Source organism: Drosophila mauritiana, unplaced genomic scaffold, assembly GCF_004382145.1.
Source record: "Drosophila mauritiana strain mau12 unplaced genomic scaffold, ASM438214v1 Y_32, whole genome shotgun sequence".
NCBI classification, from domain to species: domain Eukaryota; kingdom Metazoa; phylum Arthropoda; class Insecta; order Diptera; family Drosophilidae; genus Drosophila; species Drosophila mauritiana.
In genome coordinates, this window is record NW_022881578.1 from 10024 (window position 1) to 22476 (window position 12453).

Consider the following 12453-nt stretch of genomic DNA (forward strand, 5'->3'; position numbering starts at 1 on the left):
CGGCAGCGCAGCTACGCGAATTAGCCTAAGTCCAAATATATTGAATACTGTAAGAGCAGACACTCTTTAGACATTGAGCTGGCAGAACCATTTCTGCCTACTCCAAAATATAGGAAGAAAATCGAATAAATAAAAAGTCAGCCTGACGGCTGCACTCAACTACGAAACAAACTCGTGTTCTCAATTGGGGCACATCTTTACAGTATATTTTGATTTTAACTTATTGTAATATGGTTTGTGGTTTGGTTGTGATAAATGGCGAAGAATTTTGTATCGATTTTACGATTTAGTTTCTTTGTGCACTTTGTTTCACTGTTAGCGTAAACACTTAAATGCATTTACAAATGTCACTTTCACGTCTTTTGCGAATAGATGTTTGTGTCACAATTAATGTTACTATATATTTTTATATTTGATTTGCGTTTTTGCATACAAAATTGATATTTTCACAACGATCTTGCTTCACTGGAGGACAACTCTTGAATGATCTAAAGAATTTTAATATTGCCTTACCATAGCTGTGGTCTGTGGCAGCGACGTCGACGACGCTGACTTTGGCGCCATAGATGTCGCGACGAAAATTTTTATTATATATTTTTTTTAATTTTTTCCGTTGCAAACCCTGTGGTAGTAGTTGGGTAATACCCGTGATCGGACGACATTTACCGTTTCTCGGCTTAGCTGTATTTAGCTGTTAGTCGTGAGTCGGCGGTGGCGACTCGCAACGCCAGCCAGGCGACGTCGTCGACGCTAAGTAGGCGCCGGAGTCGTCGCGCAGAACTGCCGAATTGATATACATGCTTATATGTATGTGTATGTATGTATTATATGTGTGTTTGTATATATGTATTTTTTTTTTGTACGTTTTGTATGTATGTTCACATCAGCTACTGTAATGTAAGCGAACTATTCGACCGATATGAATTCGGCACCTCACACTGCCATATAGAGGATAGCGTGTGAACAAATAGAACACGGCTAACGAATACACTTGCTGATTGAACATTTCGTTGCGGATGGGCATAGGCGCCTGTTTCATCCGTGAGCCTAGGTGGCCCTTTGTTGATCGTTACGAGTGGGCATAGGCGCCTGTTTCACTCGGGAACCTAGTTGGTTCTTATGCGATGCACTTAACTTGTATACATCTGTATTTTCGATATCTATTATACTTTCACTTTGCCATTTATCACTTCCAATGCTTACTTTGCTAATAATATTATTCCAATCTGCATTGCGTGGGGTCTTCGTCCTCGGCTCTTCTTCTAGTCCAATGACGAGTCCGACTGCGCCAGTTACCGGTCGTGGGTTAGGGCAACTATGTTTCACAGTAGCATTGGTTAAGGAATGCTTAAACTGTTCCAATTAAACACGTCCTCGTTGGTTGAAGTGAACAAAGCGAATGTTTTTTGATAGTGATAATTGTGCTGCTCACAGGCAGCTCTTATATATATATGTGTGTGTTTTGCTACATAGTTCCGCAAGTAGATCGCTCTGTCCCTGTCTCGCATACTTCTGTAAGTTGTGTGTGTTGGTGCTGCTCAGAGTCCCGGTTGATGGCATAGGCGTAGTACGGGAAGTCTGCAGGGGAACACTGAAAGTGGTAACTCTCTGTCCCTGTCTCGCATACTTCTGTAAGTTGTGTGTGTTGGTGCTGCTCAGAGTCTCGGTTGATGGCATAGGCGTAGTACGGGAAGTCTGCAGGGGAACACTGAAAGTGGTAACTCTCTGTCCCTGTCTCGCATACTTCTGTAAGTTGTGTGTGTTGGTGCTGCTCAGAGTCCCGGTTGATGGCATAGGCGTAGTACGGGAAGTCTGCAGGGGAACACTGAAAGTGGTAACTCGCGCGCCTCTGTCGGTTTTATAATCTCAACTGACTTGCAAAATTGGGCTAGGCGCGTAGGCGGGCTTTTTCGATAGCTCAAAGGCACGGCGGAATATCGATATGCTATCAATTTCCCTGCAGCTCGTTATCGATATTTCGTGCCTTTTTTTTTTTGTGGGCTTATCGGCTATTATCTTTTTTGCCGCCAGCCTATCGCCTATCGGGCAGAAATACTAGAAATGTTCAAGTTAGTATTTTTGTATCGTATTGAGGACCCATGCGGGTCCCACCCCAACACCCTGGCGAGAAGGTTTATCCACCCCCCGAGAAAAAGAAGGCTCTCCCATCGAGATTATTATAATTATTTTTTCATGAAATAAAAAAAAAACAATTAAATATTGTTAAAGTAGTTTAAATTGTAAAGTAATGTATAAGTAATGTATATATTGGTATGCCTATGCTGTAGATTCCAATTAATAAAATTTACAAAAAAAAAACTATATTTGATAGGAGCTGTTAGAGTTTACAAAATATAATTTTAGGCCTTGTAATAAACGTCAAGTTCATATACATTGTCAGTAGAATATTTGGAGCTTCCAAATGCCAATCTACTGATTCTGGCACCATACCATACCTTTCAGGCCTTTGTGCTGTAATATAGAAGTAGCCCCGTGAAAACGCACTCAACTGCATTCGCTGTCTTATTTTAATTGAATTTAAGCGGAGAGCAGCTCTCGCGTTCGTCTAGTCGCGCTGGTCAGTCGTGGGGTGACAGTGTTGCAACTAAAATGGATTATGAGCCATCCGAAAAGATCATTGGTAATTTAATTTCCCTAAGTGGTACTGCGCTACTCTTCCCAAACCGTTGAACTTTGTTCCTTTTCGAGAAGAGCAGCAGATTAATGAAATTTTTTTCGGCAGATCGCTACCATGTCATCCGTAAATTGAGCTGTGGCGACTACTCTACTGTTTGGCTTTGCTGGGACTTGCAGGCAATGAGATATGTGGCAATTAAAATTTTCAAGTCGGCACCGCACTTTGACAAGACGATAAGGCACGAAATAAAGATACTCAAGACGGTGCGCGAGACCGATCCATCGAATCCACGCCGTCGCAAAACCGTCCAGATGCTGGACGACTTCAAGATCACCGGCCTTAATGGCACCCATATTTGTATTGTGTTCGAGATGCTGGGTGACAATCTCCTGAAACTCATACGGAAGTCCCAATTACGCGGTATTCCACTGGCCAACGTCAAAGCTATTACCCGCCAGGTGCTGGAGGGTCTTGACTATCTTCACACGTGCTGCCAGATCATCCACACGGACATAAAGCCCGAGAATGTCTTCCTGTGCGTGGACGAGCCTCATGTGCGCTCACGCTCCGTGGAGAATACATCTTCGGCTACGAATGGACCGCATTCGGACCTAACCCTTTCAACACTTCCTCCGCCGCCGCAAGCAAAGCACAAGGCTAAACAGGATCCGGCGTTATAGGAATGCAATGTCAACGTAAAGATCGCCGATCTGTGCAAATCTTGTTGGGTTAATAATCACTTGACTGAGGACATTCAAACGCGCCAATATCGGTCACTAGAAGTTATTATCGGTGCGGGCTATAACACCTCTGCGGATATCTGGAGCACTGCATGCATGGTATTCGAACTGGCCACCGGTGACTATATTTTTGAGCCACACTCCGGCGAATCTTACACCCGCGACGAGGACCATTTGGCCCACATCATCGAGCTGCTGGGTCCAATACCGCGGTACATTTTGTTAAACGCCACCTATGCGGCGAAGTCGTTTTAAGCCCTGGGGCCTAATGGACGTTCTTCTGGAGAAGTACGAGTGGTCGCAAAAGGATGCGGCGTCATTCGCTTCGTTCCTTAAGCCCATGCTCGAGCTCGATCCGAACAAGCGTGCCACCGCTGAGGAGTGTCTGCAGCACCCGTGGCTTAGATAAGATACGATGCAACCTGGTTGTTGGCTGCGTGCCACCCAGCCAGCAACAGCAGATGGAGGGGGAGCTCTAGCAGGAACCGGAACAGGAAAAGGAACAAGAGCAATAGCACTAAAAGGTGGATCACTGGCAGTAACAGCAGACGGAGAAGTTGGAAGGGGCTATATAGAATCTTCGGCATCGGTGGCTACTTTGGCTTCCATCTCATCAATTGCTTCCATATCGGCTGCAGCAATGGCGGCACTGAAGGACCGACCTTATTTGGTTGCCCCCTTCGTAACCACAGCCTCAGCACCACCCACTCCACATCCCCACGCATCCATTTCGACAAACACGGCCAGCACAGTGCCAGCTACACCTACACGTCGTCGCATCGCTCCCGAAAACGATTTGGACTTGGTTGAGGACTTGGGTGTGGCACTTGCTCAAATAGAGGACCCGCAGACACCCACCAAGAACAAATCGCATCGCTTTTTCTGGCGCAAGGCACTGCAACGTGTCTTCCAGCGTCGTAAGTGACGGCGTCCCGCTGCCCCGCTCGTCGCTGTCGTCGTCGCAACCTGGCTGAGATGCATCTGCGCCTGCTGTGCCACTGCGTGCAGCCCGCGTGGCCCTGCTCAGCTGCATCCGCTGGCGAACCCTGGCAACATACGCAACAACAACTTTTACTTCAGCAACCACCAAAGCATCAGCAGCCAACCAGCATTATAGCAGTCTCCGTGATCCAGTTAACTCAATTAAATTGAAATTATAATATTGTATTACCGCCTACACGAACACGTCCCCACGAATCCTGTACATAGGCTCGACAGTTCTCGATACCATTATTCATTTTTATTTAAAGCGACTCATAAGAGTGCGATGGTAGAGCAAGAGCAGTGCCGCATAGAAACCATATATGTGTTAGTGTACATTTACCCGAGATGGGAATCGGCAAATATACATTTATAAGAGTACGTAGTTAAATGAAATGGAGTCGATCCATCGATGGGTGTCTCACACGCGCCATCGTAGATTCGATGGAATAGGGCAGTAGGGCAGCGCGTCTGAATTTTTATAAGCATATGTATATGTACATGGATGCAGAAACTTGAGCTGAACATAACAATAATGAGAGCGTAGTTAATTAGTTAATCCTCGGCTTAGTGATCGACATGATCAATTTGAAATGGCATTAGTAACTCTTAAACACGTAACCTGAAATAGAAAAGCGAATGCTTTTCTATAACGTAACAACCACAAGTGAAAGTATCCTTAATTAAAGCATCCGCCTCAAAAAATCGTATTCTTCAACATTAAATAGTAGAGCAAGCGCAAAATAATTGCAGCTTTATCAAATAGATAAATGTTCAAGACACAGACACACCAAATTTGGCACTTTATCAAGACTAGAGCCACACAAAATTTATGAAATTTTTCTGCCCTATCACGTATATATAATTAAATGTGTGCAATACTCATATGTGAAAAAAAATATAATTTTATTTCACTGAATGATTACAATTTTTTATTTTTGTTGAAGAACACCGACCGATTACAATTAGGTCTCAAACTGAACTCATCTAATTATTCTGATTTGATTGACGTTCAAGCCTCGGTATCGAGCTTTTCTGATATGGACTTTGGACTTAAGGGATCTGATTTTACTTTGTAGGTGGAGGTACGGAGACTTAATGAGTTCTGTTCCGCATTCACAATTTATTTTGCCTTTACATTTTATGCAATATGTAGGTACAATTATTTGAATTTAGAGTTTAACATTGCATGAGGTGAGTTTGGGGCTTGGGCATAGTTAGTATTTAATATTAAGTTAGTATTTTTTTTGTAAGCTTTAGATTATAGACAGAGACATGGACTGGTAACATTATCGTCTTGCATATTTTGTTTACATTAATAAATTGTAGTGATTTTACAAAAAACATTGAAATTTAGGACTAACATTGTGTAATTTAGTTCTTTTCAGGTACCCCCGCCAGAAGGACGGAAGCATGGAGACGCTGAGGAGCCTAAGGAGTCATCACAGGTGAGTTTTTGTTGTGTGTTGGCTGCGGACTGTTGCGGCCGCTGGAAGTGGGCCACTTGCAACCAGTTTGTCCGGCCTGAGTTGCAGGTGAATTGTTCTCGGTAGCAGCATCCCGCGCCGCCGTCATTTGGTGAAGATCCGTTATATCGTCAGTGGCAGATTTATGCAATTGTTTAATGAGTTCGTTTGTATTGCAGATGCAAATTGCCGGTCGTCAGGAAGAGGAGTTGCGAAGAGTAATCCCACGCAGCTGTCATTGCATTTTATTGAGCTGCTGGCATTATGGTGGTGGCGTTCGTCTCGTGGCAGAGAAGTCGTCAGTGAGGATTGTAGCTCGGTCTATCACCGAGGAAAGCCAGGTGCGCCGCGTCTTGTGGCCATAGCGTCAGGATTGGCAGCTTGGGGCCGCCGGTTCGAGATTTGTTGCAGAGGGCCGCCGCAACGTGATAGGCATGGAAATGAATGTAAGAATAGTATTTGGTAAGTATTATATATGTTATTTGTTTTTTATGATTGCATTAATTTTTGTTGTTTCAGGTACTTTGAGTGGAATTTAATTTAAGGTAAGTATTATATTTGTTTATATAGTTGCGTTTGTTATTGTTTTTCAGGTACTTAATGAGGAAGCTAGTCTGGGGTGAGTATTGTATTGCTTTTATAATTGCGTTGATTTTTTTTGCTTTTCAGGTACGTTTTGTGAGGGCTAATTTGGAGGCCCTTGTTATTGTGTTATTGCAGCTGGAATGCCGCGATTTTGGAGTCATCAAGTTGGCAATTAGATAAGTATTATATTATAAATATATATTTCCCGGTAATAGCTTGTGTTCCCTTGTTTCAATAGTTGTAGTCTTGGAAGCTGGAGCTGCGTGCTTGACATCAGCAGGATGGAGCCCTCTATTATCATCTGCTACTTTGTCTGTCCGGTTTGTTATTGTCTATATGCTCTTGAGTAATTTTTTTATCGAATTCTTATTCTTAGGGACGGATTTTGAGGCTTTTAAATGTGTTGTCAGCTCCGCGCTAGTGATCCTTGATAATGCAGTGGCATCAGGAGGTGGAGACGGCGTCGTAAAATTGTCAAGTTTTTGTGTTTATAATCGGGAAAGCTGCCGCTTTTGTTTTTCTTTTGCGGAGACCGCCTCTTCTTGTTGGTTGCATTGGATCACTAGTTGGCTGTGGTCAAGGAGGTAAGAGCCATATTTGATTGTTTTGTTTAATTTCTTATTGGTTCATTGTTTTGTTTTCAGATTTTAGCGTCAACTAATGTAGGCGCTCGTCGATCTGGGAGATTTTAATTTTTACTTTGTAGGTGGAGGTACGGAGACAGGTTGAATTCTGTTCCGCATCCACAATTTATTTTGCCTTTGATTACATTTTATGCAATATGTAGGTACAATTATTTGAATTTAGAGATTGACATTGCATGAGGTTAGTTTGGGGCTTGGACATAGTTAGTATTTAATATCAAGTTAGTATTTTTTTATTTTAGTATAGTATTTAGTATAGTATTATTGTAAGCTTTAGATTATAGACAGAGACATGGACTGGTAACATTATCGTCTTGCATATTTTGTTTACATTAAAAAATTTGAGTGATTTTACAAAAAACATTGAAATTTAGGACTAACATTGTATAATTTATTTCTTTTAAAGTACCCCCGCCAGAAGGACGGAAGCATCGAGTCGCTGGAGGCCTCGAGAGTCATTGGAGGTGAGTATTAGTTGTGTTTTGGCAGGAAATTAGCTGCGGACGCTGGATGCGCGCCACTTGCAATATGTATGTCCGTAAAGCGTTGCAGGTAGTTTATTGGTGGTAAGTTTATCCCGCGCCGCTGTCATTTGGTGGTTTTCTCTTCCACCCTCAGTGGTAGATGTTTGCAATTATTTATTTAGTTTGTTAAATTGCAGGTCAGCTTCGCCGGTCGTCGGGAAGAGGAAGAGAAAGGTCCCGCCCAGCGGTCGTCACGTAGTTCTGGAGCTGCTGCCATTATTGTGGTGGGATCTGTCTCGTTTTGGCAGAGGAGTCCTTAGTGATGATTGTGGCTTGGTCGTTCATCTAGAGTGGCTAGGTGCGCCGCGTTTTGTGGCCATTTCGCCAGGGTTTGCAGCTTGGAGCCTCCGGAACGGGATAAGTTGCCGAGGGCCGTCGCAACGATTGGGGCCATGGAAATGGAAGTAAAATTAGAGATTGGGTGAGTATATATTTGTTATTTGATTGTGTGATTGTGTAATTTTGTGTTTTTTCAGGTACATTTGGTGGGAGGTAAGTATTATATTTATAATTTATTTGTTTTTATAATTATTGCATTAATTTTTGTTTTTCAGGTACATTAGGTGGAAGCTAGTCTGGTGGTGAGTATTATAATTGTTTTAATGGTTGCATTAATATTTTGTTTTTCAGGTACGTTTTGTAACTAATTAGGAGGCCCTTTGTTTTTGGAAAATAGCAACGGAAGAGCCGCGGGTTTAGTGTCGTCGAGTTGGCAATTAGATAAGTGTTTTGTTAAAGTAATTAATTCCCAGTATTAGCTTGTGCTTTCTTGTTTCAGAGTTTACAATCTTGGAAAAAACAGTTGCATGCTTATCTTCAGCAAGATGGAATCGCCGCCTGTTGTCGCCTGTTAATTTGCCTGTCCGGTTTGCCTTGTCCTTAATTAATTATCTTTTGTATCATATTCTTATTAATTTTCCTTTCGTTGTAGGTTAGCGGAAAATTCGTGGGAGATGCGATACTGAGGAAAAGTATACAATTTGAGGACAAATAATGCGGTTTATTTGTGTGGCGTCAGCTCTGCGCTAGTGATCCTTATTGAAGCAGTGGCATCAGGAGGTGGAGACGGCATAGTTATATTGTCGGTTTTTTGTGTTAAAAGGCGCAAAAATTGGCGATTTTGTTTTACGATTGGTGGGCCCATCTCCTCTTGTCTAATGCATAGGCTGTAGGTAAGCTATTGTCTGCGGTCGGTGCGGTAAGTGCTTTATTTGATTTAATTTTGTTTATTTAATTTGTTGTTGATTGTTTGCTTTTAGGTTTTGGCGTCAGCTCTCTGTTGGCGCTCGTCAAGCTGGAAGTTTATGGGAGCAGCCATGGAAATGGAAGTAAAATTAGAGATTAGGTGAGAAATATATTTGTTATTTGATTTGTTGATTGTGTAATTTTGTGTTTTTTCAGGTACATTTGGTGGGAGGTAAGTATTATATTTATAATTTACTTGTTTTTATAATTATTACATTAATTTTTGTTTTGGTTTTTCAGGTACATTAGGTGGAAGCTAATCTGGTGGTGAGTATTATAATTGTTTTTATGGTTGCATTAATATGGCCCTTTGTTTTTGGAACATAGCAACGGAAGAGCCGCGGGTTTAGTGTCGTCGAGTTGGCAATTAGATAAGTGTTTTGTTAAAGTAATTAATTCCCAGTATTAGCTTGTGCTTCCTTGTTTCAGAGTTTACAATCTTGGAAAAAGCAGTTGCAGGCTTATCGTAAGCAAGCTGGAGCCTGGCGCCTGTTGTCGCCTGTTAATTTGCCTGTCCGGTTTGCTTTGTCCTTAATTAATTATCTTTTGTATCATATTCTTAATAATTTTCCTTTCGTTGTAGGTTAGCGGAAAATTCGTGGGAGATGCGATACTGAGGAAAAGTATACAATTTGAGGACAAATAATGCGGTTTATTTGTGTGGCGTCAGCTCTGCGCTAGTGATCCTTATTGAAGCAGTGGCATCAGGAGGTGGAGACGGCATCGTAATATTGTCGATTTTTTGTGTTAAAAGTCGCAAAAATTGGCGATTTTGTTTTACGATTGGTGGGCCCATCTCCTCTTGTCTAATGCATAGGGTGTAGGTAAGCCATTGTCTGCGGTCGGTGCGGTAAGTGCTTTATTTGATTTAATTTTGTTTGTTTAATTTGTTGTTGATTGTTTGCTTTTAGGTTTTAGCGTCAGCTCTCTGTTGGCGCTCGTCAAGCTGGAAGTTTATGGGAGCAGCAGAGTGTCCTGATCGACGTGGAAGCAGCGTTGTTGGCCCATCTTTTGTAGGGCATCAATTATGTAGATTTCAGCGGTGATAATGGATACTTCAAAGGACCGTGCGGCGTGAAATTTCAGGTAAGTGACGTTGTGCATAAGTTGCTGAAGCGAGTCGCCTTTTATTCATCATGTTTCTGCCGCGCTAATCCTTTTCATATCGATCTTCCGATTCATCTTTTAGGCCTTGGTTGGTTTTTTTTTCCGTATCGTTTCTCAGGATCAGTTGGAGTGCATTATCGTTGGCTTTATAATCCGGATGCGTTGAGGTGAGGGTATTATTTAGGTTTTTGTACCGTCCCTCTAATTGGTTTGTTTTTCCTCAGGATTTTACGTTTAGCATGAGAAGAGGAAATGTATCATTGTTGTCAAGAGAGAAGGCAGGTCGAGTTGGCAATTAGATAAGTGTTTTGTTAAAGTAATTAATTCCCAGTATTAGCTTGGGCTTCCTTATTTCAGAGTTTACAATCTTGGAAAAAGCAGTTGCAGGCTTATCGTCAGCAAGGAGCCTGGCGCCTGTTGTCGCCTGTTAATTTGCCTGTCCGGTTTGCTTTGTCCTTAATTAATTATCTTTTGTATCATATTCTTAATAATTTTCCTTTCGATGTAGGTTAGCGGAAAATTCGTGGGAGATGCGATACTGAGGAAAAGTATACAATTTGAGGACAAATAATGCGGTTTATTTGTGTGGCGTCAGCTCTGCGCTAGTGATCCTTATTGAAGCAGTGGCATCAGGAGGAAGAGACGGCATCGTAATATTGTCGATTTTTTGTGTTAAAAGTCGCAAAAATTGGCGATTTTGTTTTACGATTGGTGGGCCCATCTCCTCTTGTCTAATGCATAAGCTGTAGGTAAGCCATTGTCTGCTGTCGGTGCGGTAAGTGCTTTATTTGATTTAATTTTGTTTGTTTAATTTGTTGTTGATTGTTTGCTTTTAGGTTTTAGCGTCAGCTCTCTGTTGGCGCTCGTCAAGCTGGAAGTTTATGGGAGCAGCAGAGTGTCCTGATCGACGTGGAAGCAGCGTTGTTGGCCCATCTTTTGTAGGGCATCAATTATGTAGATTTCAGCGGTGATAATGGATACTTCAAAGGACCGTGCGGCGTGAAATTTCAGGTAAGTGACGTTGTGCATAAGTTGCTGAAGCGAGTCGCCTTTTATTCATCATGTTTCTGCCGCGCTAATCCTTTTCATATCGATCTTCCGATTCATCTTTTAGGCCTTGGTTGGTTTTTTTTTCCGTATCGTTTCTCAGGATCAGTTGGAGTGCATTATCGTTGGCTTTATAATCCGGATGCGTTGAGGTGAGGGTATTATTTAGGTTTTTGTACCGTCCCTCTAATTGGTTTGTTTTTCCTCAGGATTTTACGTTTAGCATGAGAAGAGGAAATGTATCATTGTTGTCAAGAGAGAAGGCAGGTCGAGTTGGCAATTAGATAAGTGTTTTGTTAAAGTAATTAATTCCCAGTATTAGCTTGGACTTCCTTATTTCAGAGTTTACAATCTTGGAAAAAGCAGTTGCATGCTTATTTTCAGCAAGATGGAACCGCCTGTTGGCGCCTGTTGTCGCCTGTTAATTTGCCTGTCCGATTTGCCTTGTCCTTAATTAATTATCTTTTGTATCATATTCTTATTAATTTTCCTTTCGTTGTAGGTTAGCGGAAAATTCGTGGGAGATGCGATACTGAGGAAAAGTATACAATTTGAGGACAAATAATGCGGTTTATTTGTGTGGCGTCAGCTCTGCGCTAGTGATCCTTATTGAAGCAGTGGCATCAGGAGGTGGAGACGTCATAGTAATATTGTCGATTTTTTGTGTTAAAAGGCGCAAAAATTGGCGATTTCGTTTTACGATTGGTGGGCCCATCTCCTCTTGTCTAATGCATAAGCTGTAGGTAAGCCATTGTCTGCTGTCGGTGCGGTAAGTGCTTTATTTGATTTAATTTTGTTTGTTTAATTTGTTGTTGATTGTTTGCTTTTAGGATTTAGCGTCAGCTCTCTGTTGGCGCTCGTCAAGCTGGAAGTTTAAGGGAGCAGCAGAGTGTCCTGATCGACGCGGAAGCAGCGTTGTTGGCCCATCTTTTGTAGGGCATCAATTATGTAGATTTCAGCGGTGATAATGGATACTTCAAAGGACCGTGCGGCGTGAAATTTCAGGTAAGTGACGTTGTGCATAAGTTGCTGCAGCGAGTCGCCTTTTATTCATCATGTTTCTGCCGCGCTAATCCTTTTCATATCGATCTTCCGATTCATCTTTTAGGCCTTGGTTGGCTTTTTTTTCCGTATCCTTTCTCAGGATCAGTTGGAGTGCATTGTCGTTGGCTTTATAATCCGGATGCGTTGAGGTGAGGGTATTATTTAGGTTTTTGTACCGTCCCTCTAATTGGTTTGTTTTTCCTCAGGATTTTACGTTTAGCATGAGAAGAGGAAATGTATCATTGTTGTCAAGAGAGAAGTCAGCTCGAGTTGGCAATTAGATAAGTGTTTTGTTAAAGTAATTAATTCCCAGTATTAGCTTGGGCTTCCTTATTTCAGAGTTTACAATCTTGGAAAAAGCAGTTGCACGCTTATCTTCAGCAAGATGGAACCGCCTGTTGGCGCCTGTTGTCGCCTGTTAATTTGCCTGTC

The 12453-nt window shown here is 42.1% G+C and overlaps 3 long non-coding RNA genes and 1 pseudogene across 3 annotated transcripts; 3 read left to right on the forward strand and 1 right to left on the reverse strand.

Moving 5' to 3' along the window:
• Nucleotides 1-922: 922 nt before the first annotated feature.
• LOC117150098 lies at nucleotides 923-1315 on the reverse strand. The gene is made up of 2 exons (XR_004460662.1): nucleotides 1204-1315; nucleotides 923-1145 (listed from the first exon to the last, which is right to left on the reverse strand). It is a non-coding gene; the product is annotated as an uncharacterized LOC117150098 (long non-coding RNA).
• Nucleotides 1316-2536: 1221 nt separating this feature from the next.
• LOC117150097 lies at nucleotides 2537-4624 on the forward strand (annotated as a pseudogene).
• Nucleotides 4625-5718: 1094 nt separating this feature from the next.
• LOC117150102 lies at nucleotides 5719-8399 on the forward strand. The gene is made up of 3 exons (XR_004460666.1): nucleotides 5719-5807; nucleotides 6005-6287; nucleotides 8357-8399. It is a non-coding gene; the product is annotated as an uncharacterized LOC117150102 (long non-coding RNA).
• A 3466-nt stretch (nucleotides 8400-11865) lies between these two features.
• Nucleotides 11866-12281, forward strand: LOC117150100. The gene is made up of 3 exons (XR_004460664.1): nucleotides 11866-11982; nucleotides 12086-12170; nucleotides 12228-12281. It is a non-coding gene; the product is annotated as an uncharacterized LOC117150100 (long non-coding RNA).
• The last annotated feature ends 172 nt before the right edge of the window (nucleotides 12282-12453 follow it).